This window comes from Lathyrus oleraceus, chromosome 7 (assembly GCF_024323335.1).
Source record: "Lathyrus oleraceus cultivar Zhongwan6 chromosome 7, CAAS_Psat_ZW6_1.0, whole genome shotgun sequence".
NCBI classification, from domain to species: Eukaryota; Viridiplantae; Streptophyta; class Magnoliopsida; order Fabales; family Fabaceae; genus Lathyrus; species Lathyrus oleraceus.
Window position 1 is genome coordinate 65283733 of NC_066585.1, and position 10913 is coordinate 65294645.

Below are 10913 nucleotides of genomic sequence, written 5' to 3' on the forward strand. Positions count from 1 at the left end.
TGAATGAATACAAATATTACTTTAGGTAGATATTGACCAAGGATTTGGTCATATACAATCCCTTGAGTTCGCTCCATACATCCACTGCAGTTTTCTCCTTTGAAACTTGCCTAAGAAGCTTATCACCGAGGCTCAAGATGATTGCACTATGGGCTTTCTCGATCATCATCACATTCTCTTTCTCTTTTAGGGCAACATCCATATTCTTTGATCCTTTCAACACTTCTAACAAATCCTTTTGAATAAGAAGGCTTACATCTTCAAGCGCCACAAATCAAAATTGTTCACACCGGTGAGTTTATCAATCTCATACTTTGTTGACGAAATCTTCTCCTCCATGCTCATCGCACCAATTTGTTGTGAAAATGGTGCCTGGAAAACATAGTATGATCAGCTTCTTGATTAACAAGAAAACAACAAAGAGAAATAAAAGAGATATGACAAGAGAAAGACAATTCAAATTCGTTAAAATTGGATTCTTTATTCAATTACATATTAGGGTACAATGCTTATAATTGAATCTCAACGACACCACTTTCTCCACTTGATTAGGATTAACAGGGATTGATAAAGAAGTAGTGACTAGTATTATATTTATAAGACAACTAAACCCTAGATTTCAACTAACATACTAAACAATTGGCCCAACAAACTGGCATAATTCGACGTGCTAACTTAGACTACAAGCTAACATATTTCGACTGCATGCTTGAATAAACTTTGACTACAACATGCACATCTTCGACTCATGCATGCTTGAACATACTTCGACTACAATATACATAACTCCTGTTTAAACATGAAGTTATCCCTGTCGAGACTAGAGTTTGATCCAAAAAACCACAACCAATTATGCTTTGTTCGTCCTTATCGAACAAGAACGTTAAAGGGTAGATGAATTCTCTTCATCAACACATCTCTAAGACGATGTAGCTTTATGTCTGGGCTCAATCTGAAGGGTTTGTTACTACGGGAAAAGAAAATTTAGTATGTAAATTAAATAAGTCAATATATTGATTAAATCAAGCTTATACACAATGATATCTTAAATTTAATAATACTCTTTTGTCATATGGTTTTGTAGAGAAAACTGTAGATCGGTGTATCTATATGAAGGTCAGTGGAAGCAAATTCGTAATTTTGATCTTATATGTTGATGATATTCTACTTGTTGCCAATGGTTTTTCTTTGTTACACGATGTAAAGAAGTCTGTCTCCAATAAATTTGAAATGAAGGATATGGGTGAGACATCATACGTGATAAAAATATAAATATTCCATAATAAATCACAAGGACTATTGGGCTTGTCTCAGAAAGGCTATATAAATAAAATATTTGAGAGATTTATAATAGATAAATGATCTATAGAGATAGTTCATATTTAGAAAAAGGATAAGTTTAGTCAAATACAATGTCCCAAAAATGAATTGGAACGAAAATAAATGGATTTTATTTTGTATGCATAAGTGGTCGGGAGCTTAATGTATGCCCAAACATGTACCCGACCATATAGCAATTTTGTCGTTAATATGTTGGGTCGATATCAAAGTAATCCTAGAATGGATCACTAAAAAACTGCAAAGAAAGTTCTTAGGTACTTACAAGGAACCAAATATTACATGCTCACATATAGAAGGTTGGATCACCTTGATGTGGTTGGCTACTCGGATTTAGACTTTGTGGGATGTATGGACTCAAGAAAATCTACATTTGGGTATGTTTTCTTCTGGTTGGAGGAGAAATATTATGGAAGAGTGGAAAGCAGACTATAGTAGCTACCTCAACTATGGAGGCATAATTTGTGGCGTGCTTTAATTCCACAATCAATCATTATAGTTGCGGAACTTCATCTTAGGGCTTGGTATTATCAACAGTATAGCTAGGCCGCTAAGTATTTATTATGATAATTCTATAGTTGTCTTCTTCTCTAAGAATTATTAAATATTCCAAAGGTGCTAAACATATGGAATTGAATTATTTATCAGTGAGATAAGAAGTGCAAAAACAAAAAGTGCCATTTGAATATATTGGTACAAATTTAATGATAGCGGATCCATTAACTAAAGGTATACTGCCCAAGATATGTGTTGGCCATGTAGAAAGAATGTGTATTATACAAAAGTCCTTATTAACATTATAATGTGATTCATATATATACATATATAATTTAATGTTTGTATTGTATGACACTAGTGAATTCAATTAAGGTTATGTTTTTTCTGATTTTTATTATCCATATTATGTTATATATGTTATTGTTAATATGTGATTAAAAGGATATCTTTGAAATACATGAAAGACATATTATTGTATCGCTTAAAGTTATTTGAATTGGATTAATTTATGATACATGGAAGGAATCAAGTTGATGGATAACTTGTGACCTCTATGATCTGATCATTTCGGTTCATTAAAGATGATAACTTATGTTTTCAATGAATGATGCATAATTATGATATAAGATTGAAACACCAAGTTGTTATATGAGTCAAGTGGGGGACTGTTTGATTAATTTGTTGATCCATGAAAAGTGACTCATATAAACAAAATATGCTTTAAATAAAAATTGCCTAAATATGATGATTGTTTGGGTTTGATTGGATAATCATGCCAAAGGGGTTTTATTTTGAAATTCAAAATTTAAATCCCTCTTCTATCTCTTCATGGCTATTGGAACATGACTCTTGGGATGAGATGTGATTGTTGGAATAAAATTCTTATAAAAAGGCACATTGAGGAAAACAACACTAACTTTTCTCATTCCTTCTCATTTCTCACAAGCAAACAAAAGTATCTTAATCATCAAAGATACAGAAAAAGAAGAAGGAAGGGATGATAGAATGATTCAGATCCAGAATCAAGAACTCAACAAGAATCAATGTCATGGATCTGAGTATGTTTTTATTATTTCTCATAGAAATTAAAATAGTGTGAAAATCATAATATCAAGATTCTTAACAAGAAATTTTCTAACAAAAAATTCTTAGAATGTCTTAAATAACATACGCTATTATATAAATTAATCAATTAATTTTTTGAGACACCATTGATTAGGAAAAAATGTAGATTGCTTAAGAGATGTATAATTTTTTTACTATGATAGTAAAATGTATATTAGTTGTATAAGTATGATGTCCCACAATATCATGCCAGTATCAGGTGCTCGATGAAGAAGGCGAAACAATTTCATATTTAAAATGTTGGTGTAAGCCCTAGAGGCCAATACTTTTGGTACTTGTATCAAATTATTTATTAATAATAAAAGGTTTTTTCTTTATTATGTTTGTTTGGTAAAGTCCCTAGAATAGCTAGTCCGTTTAATATATCAAGTATGACTTAATTATGAGATCACATTAAACATAAGGATACTATTCTTAAAGTATCCGTAGTCGAGCTTTATTGTGAAGTGGGATAACATTAAAGCATTAAGACTATTATGTTTGTAGACTGATGATCACATCTCATGGATCATGGATAAAGGGTTATCAAGTCTTAAACATAGGTATGAATATTAAGAGTAATATTTATACTGGATTGACCCGCTATGAGAATACTATATAGAATGTTATGCAAAGTGTCATAAGTTATTCTCATGGTGATAATGGTGTATACCACTCTTCGACCTGAAACCACTATGGATCCTAGATGTAGAGTCGAGTGCTTTATTGCTGATCCAACGTTGTCCGTAACTGGATAACCATAAAGACAGTTGATGGATACTCCACAAAGCATGCTAAGGGACATGAGTATCCTAGATGGAATTTGCCCATCCTGCGTAACAGGATAAATGTCTATGGGCCCAATATTGAATTGGACAAGGATGACACGGTCTATGCCTTGTGTTCAATATAGACATATGGGCAAAAGGGTAATTATACACATAATTATTATCACAGAAGGATTTGTCAGATCACATGACATTTTCGTGACTTGGGTAGCAGTGATGTGTTGCTAGATACCGCTCACTGTTTATTATGTTAAATGTGTGATTTAATATAATTACCAACGTCGCGAAAACCTACAGGGTCACACACAAAGGACGGATTGATGAGAGATAGAGTAACTAAGGAACGTCGTAAGGTACGGTGTACTTAAGTGGAGTACGAAATATGGTAAGGTACCAAATACTTAAGTGATTTTGGCATATTATGAGATATGGGCCAAAATACACTTAAGTGGGCTTTTTAGCTTGAAGCCCACACAAGTGGTTCTATAAGTAGAACCCTTGGGTAGAAGCATTGTAACTCTAATTGGAATTTCGTTTCCCTCTCTCTCTCTCTCTCACTCAAAGCCTTCATTCATAGCAGCTAGCACTGAGATTGGAGGAATCCGTTCGTGTTGACTGAGTAGAGGCGTTGTCATCGTTCAACGTTCGTGATCGCCACAAGAGGTAACGATTCTATCACTGATCATGCCCATTCGTAAGGATCACTAAATGGAGAAATTTTTAAATTCCGCTGCGCCTTGGATGGTAATTCTCCTTCATAAAAGTGTGTGATTCATTTCACTTTGTTGAAGTGCAAATGTAAGTTTTAAATCAAGCTTTGTAAATTAGGACAAATTCTAAAATATCAATTCTGCATCGTCCCTCCTTATTGAACAAACACATTAAGGGGTAGGATAATTATCTTCATTAACACGTCTCTAAGATGGTGTAGATTTGTGTATGGGATTACAATTTTAGGAGTGGTGGTTTTGGTGGTCGTGTTCTCCTTTTGAGTGTTTTGGCAGAGTCTGGATTCTAATTACCACCATGTCTGTTGATATTTTAGGTCTCGTGAATCTTCAATCAGACCCCTTAATGGAGGTGAATGTCCATGTAAGAACTTATTAGATGGACCCCTTGAGGAGGGTATTCCAATTTTGGTTTATTCATTGTATTGATGGGATCTCCTTTTTGTCACCTGATTCCATTACTTCTTTAAATGTAGAGGTACACCTAGATAAGATACATTGATGCCTAGCCTAGAATTTATGGTATATGGTAGCAAAAGAGTAAATTGATTGTGTGATCATACCTGAGAGTGAGACACAAATGTATATAGTGAATGTATTATGATACTCCCAAGGCGGTTTCTATCCCTAATGGGGCAATCTCAAGGATCATTGGTTGATAAGTGGAGGCTAGTTTGTGTCCCATACTCTGAGATAAACGGTAGTACATCTTAATTCTGATACGGTATTGGTGTTTCAGAACTGCACTTGCACCTCAGTACTTATGAATACATGAATAATATGTGTGTTTGTTCACGAGAATGGCCTCAAAGGTGTGCGACCATGTTGTGTCATATTGTACTATCAAGGTTGGCACCTCGAGAAGTAGTAATAAGTCTCACTATTAGGTATTCTATGTTGTTTAAATTTAATAAAAGATTCCTACCATATTTTTTGGTTGGGCTCCTTAGGTTAATACAACTACAAATTTGAAGGTTCTGGGTTCAAGCTTTGTAGGTGCTCTTGGAAAAAGGTAATATAAAGGGGAATACTGATCCCACCCCATGGCGTGCTTCCCCACCACAGTTAAAATTCACAACGGCCCCTAGATGAACCTTTTTTACACACTCCTCAGTGCAAATTGGCGAGCCACCCTTATTTTGCCAAAATCTAGTCTGGAGATACATCTCTGTATCAATATTAGGATGATTCCGGAGATGCATCTCTGTAACAACCATTAATTCAAAACTCAATGAGTTTTACAGAGATGTATCTCTGAAATATGCTTTGTTAGGTCATTCCATAAACAATTGCATAAACAATGGCTGAATGTTGCAAAAAAACAACACAAATTAACACCAAAATACTTAACATTACATAGATAATTGTTAACATAAATTTAAGATTACATTTCATTATAAACGAGTGGTTCATGATGTTGCAACATCTTTAGAATATATTTGGTTGATCTTGCAATTGTCACATCCATTTCAATCAGACTCTTCGATGAGTAACGGTAAAATGCACTCCACATAACCTTTAAACCTTCATCCATCTTCAGTTCAAGCTTGGGGGACCATATTTTCCCTTCATCGTCAATCTAGGGTGAATGATACTCAAGCTTGATGACTCTTTGATTTTATGGATATCGCAGAAGGGTATTCAGTTTGGATTTCAGATTAATGAGAGTTATGTCCTCGAATACCCTAAATTGAAGTAGGGGATTTGTGCTATTGAAATACACAAATGTAAGATGTGGATATGTATTCATTCTGGTATGTTGTGTTTTTATAAAGAACATGGGAATTAAGACCCCTTTTTATACATGTTTGAGATTATTTTGGACATTAGAAACAATATCTTATCATTAGAGCAAATTTCGGATATGCATATCCAGATGCGCTCTATTTTTAAAAAATAAGGGTTTTCACGGAGATACACATATGTAAAATCCCTTTTTTAGTTGTTTTTATAATTAAAATGAGGTGTGTCTAGAGATGCATATCTGGACTCACCCCACATAGCATTGTTCACACATAACTAGTATATATACAAGGCCAAATTTTGAAACAGAAAAAGTATCTTAAAATTACCCCCAAATTATATAACATTAATATAAATATACATTATGTATGTTTCAAATTATATCGAGATTACATCATTGACAATATTACATACAAAAAACTAGTTACATTGTTAGATAAAAACCAACATGTATTAAAATATGTATCACCACCAAATCTATATCTATTGGTGGTTCCTTCTTTGACCTTTCTTTATTTAATTCCCAGTTAGTGTTGCTCAACTTGGTGAACTCTTCCATCCTTTTCAGAAAGTGATTCGGCCAAGTTTCAAGCTCTTTTGTGAAATGTTCCATCCACTATGGTGATGTCTTTGGCACCAGACACCTTGTTTTCAAATACACTTGAACAAAATGTTGTGTTTTTGAAAACCACCCAATACATATGATGCGTCTGGTAGGATTTTGAGGTGACCTACTCCGAAGTGGGAAAAATATCTCTGAGAAAGCATATTGTGTCAAATAAATACACACCTTATCATAAGAACTTGCTATAATATGTCTCATTCCAGGGAAGCACATCCATTTTTCAACCGGTGTCAGACCAGTAACATAAGTAATAAGATCGTTGAGAATTGTATCATAATGTTCTTTTTTTCCCGTATAGCATTGTGTATGATTCCCTATGTGTCGTTAACTCTTATATAAGCTAATCACTGACAAATTGGTGGTCTTCCACTCCTTTATTGAGTAAAACTGATACAGCTCAAAAACCATAGTTAACATCACCTTCAACATCTACAATCCACTCAATATATTTGTGCATAAAAAATGATATTTCTTCAATATGGATAATTTTTGGTAATGGTGGTGAGGGAGATGGTTTGCTAATGCGAGCACCCTTGAATTTTTTTTTAGATTTAGGAGTTGGAGAATCCATAAATTGTGAGTCAGCATGTTCAAAGTAAGAAAGAGATCGTCTCGTAAAATTTTCACTCTCGTTTGGTTTGACCTTTTTAGGGGCACGTTTCGTTTTAATAGTTTCTGAGGGTAGTTTCAAATTCGTTGTTTTCGGATAGGAAATCTTCATTAATTGCTCTCTGATTTATCATCCTTCATCACACCACCACCATTATCAAATCAGAGCCTTTTCTAGTGAGTCTAAATCTCATCCATACCTATCGGTGTGATTACCTTCATTTTCTTTGCAATTAAATAAGCACATGGAAGACCGTATGTATTCCTAAGTGTACAACTACAGTTTGAGCTATATGAACCTGATTATCTGCTCGTTTGGCTTTGTGAAAATAAAATCTAATCCCTCCCGAGATATGTTGCCAACCAATTGTGAATAAAAGATTTTGTCTTTGAATCAGTGTTCTAACACAGTAATGCTCTGACCAAAAGATGTTTGTATCTCATTATGTTGGTTTCAGAGAATTTGGTTCACGACATCCCAATCTCGGCAAAAAATTACAATTACTGTTTCCCAACCAATTCTTTAGTGTAGCATGTGCAGATTCAACTATGTTAGTTGTTGTATTGTCAAAGTGTCTAACCTGGTTAATTCAGACACAGACAATACTTTCTTTCACCTGGTCCAAAATAATACTCTTACATATTTTAGGAAACCTAGATATCTCGCACACACCCTCCTTAAATGTATTACAGATTTAACATATAACTCTTACGTGGATGAATTTATTATAACATTCCAGACATCCACTATTTGTTCCATTACCACACCAGGTTTGAACATTTTTCCATCTTCACCCTTGATTTATTTGGTTCCTACCACAGGTTTTAGTTACCTTCTCACATTTTTAGTTATGTGATACTTATAAAGTAATGCATACGGTGTATGAAACACCTTTGCAATCAAATTCATCAGGGCAATGCCGCGATTAGTGACAATTACATTTGGCATTTTTTCTTTGTCCTTCAACATCGTCTTGCACATTTCCAAAGCCTGGTTAACATTGTCCCCTTTTTCGGATTCCAAAAATGCAAAACCCACAGAAAAAGTATTCTCCATAGAAGTAACACCAATAATTTCCAAAAGTGGAAGCTTATACTTGTTGGTCTTATATGTTGAATCAATTATGAACACAGTGGAAAATGTGTTGAACAACTTGATGGAATAGGGATGAGTCCAAAATATATCTCGACCAGTGACTTTATCCTCACAAACTTTGTACCTAGAAACATAATGGTCATCATCGAAAAACTTCAACATTTGTTGTATTTTAGATCTTGGACCTCTTACCTCCTACTTGTTCCGGGCGTGTACATTGTATACTTGCTTGATATTTGAAATATTTTGAGGTCTTTTCCGTTTCAAAGTTGCAAGTATGTTTTTCGGGGCCACCATGTTTAATGTCATGTTCGAAACAAGTTCCTTCTCCTCCTGAATAAAGAGACATACAATGGGATGACCGACTAACTTGTGACAGAAGATATGATTATGTATACTAGAAACCACATTAAACTTCCACGTATCATTCACCTTATGGTATTTTCGCACAATTTAAATGGACACTCACATTTTTTCGATTCGGTGTCATCACGTTTCGACTTTCGAATAAGTGGTTGGTACATAGTCATGCCTTTTAACACAAAGCATGATTATGTATACGAGTTGTACATGTACGATGTACTGTGAGACCATTCTTTTAATAATTTATAAAAGAGATGTGTTATGTTTACATTAAATTACCTACATATCTACACACTGTAACTTTTTCAAAAGCATTTTAAGAGTGACATAGAAACTAAGGCAAGAAAAAAATGATTAAAAAAATAAAACGTACATGTAATCGTATATAAACACGGTATAATTGTTGTTTTATGTGTCATCATATCATTTCTCTTTATAAAATCCAATAAACTCTTTAAGAGAAAAAGGAATATGCACCGACAGTGTAAAATATTTTTACACTGTCAATCAGTAAGACTTGTGTATCCCATCACATCACACTTTTAATTTTAAAATACTGTTATGATTTGACAATATAAAATATTTTGATTGGATGTCAATGTAATACTTCTTTACGCTGACCGTGCACTACCTTTAACCTCATTCTTTAAAAAATAATCGCCAAAGATGCAATGAGATATTTTTTTCTTGAACTAGAGAAATTTTTTTCATCCTAAATTTTTATTAGATAAAAATATTATACATGCAGTTTGGTTAAATTAAAAAAATAATAAATAAATTTAAAAGGATTTTAGAAGAAAAAACATTTAAATGCAACCATTAATTTTTTCCAATTTCACATGTGTACTCCATGTAAGTACAATAGAAGACAATTTCATTTTAAAACACAATTATTAATTTGTCATTTTGATAGATTTATGTTGTCTTTGTTTTCTGTTGTGATAGATACCTACCTTCATTTAAAAATATTAAATAGAAAAGTAAGTAGGTGAAGTCTAGTGGTTAATTATTTTCTTAGGAAAATAATGATTAAAATAATATAAAAGAAAAGAAAAACATGGAGAAACTCAACTATAGTGAACATTCATCACATGAATCGTAAAAGTACATAATTTATGGTCTATCTTTCAATGTATAGATATATCCTATAATTTGAATTCCTTATACTATAATTTGAATTTAGTTAGCTTTAAAGTTGGTCATATGAAGAGAGTGAGGGGAGCTCAAGCAAGTCATACGAAGGACATCATGCATATACATTTTTAATAAATTTGACTGTTTCATGTCAATTTTTTTACTGATCAAGTTTAAACATGTTGATTATGTTGTAAGAAATCAATTTTTGATTTTTTTTTTCAATTTAATTAAAAAAAACTAAATATCATTTTTTTAAAACAAAGTGATAATAACTATTAGAAATTAACACCCAAAACTGTGAATACTAAAGTTTGAGCTCTGTCTTTCAATCTATCAATATCAAAGTTTGATAGATAAATTATGATTTTCTTGATAAAAATTAAATGATCTATTATTTTTATTATTTTTAATACTTGATAAATACATTTTTTTAATCCATATAAAATAATTAACTGAATCATTCATTTTATAATGAATTGAGTATTTAATATTATTGAGAACTAATATTTGCTGATAAAATAGTATAGTTTTATTATATGGTAAGAGAAGGTGAGTGTCTAGTAATTGAGGGACAAAATGACAATTCTAAAAAAGTAAAGAGCACCTTTCATGTCCCAAATCCATTCATACCACAACTGCCAAACCTAACCAAGTCCACACATATTAAAATAGGGGTCCATCCCTCACCTATTGCCATCACAATCCACTACAGTTTTACCTTGATCAATACTGTAAACATCAAATCCCAAAGAGTTTGGATCTCTAGTGTTTACCTCTTGTGGCAAATTAATCAAGTTCATATGTTTTCTTGACTAGACATAAACTATGTTCTTCTTGAAAGCTATACAATATATGCCAATTATGGCAACACCAGTTTTGATGTG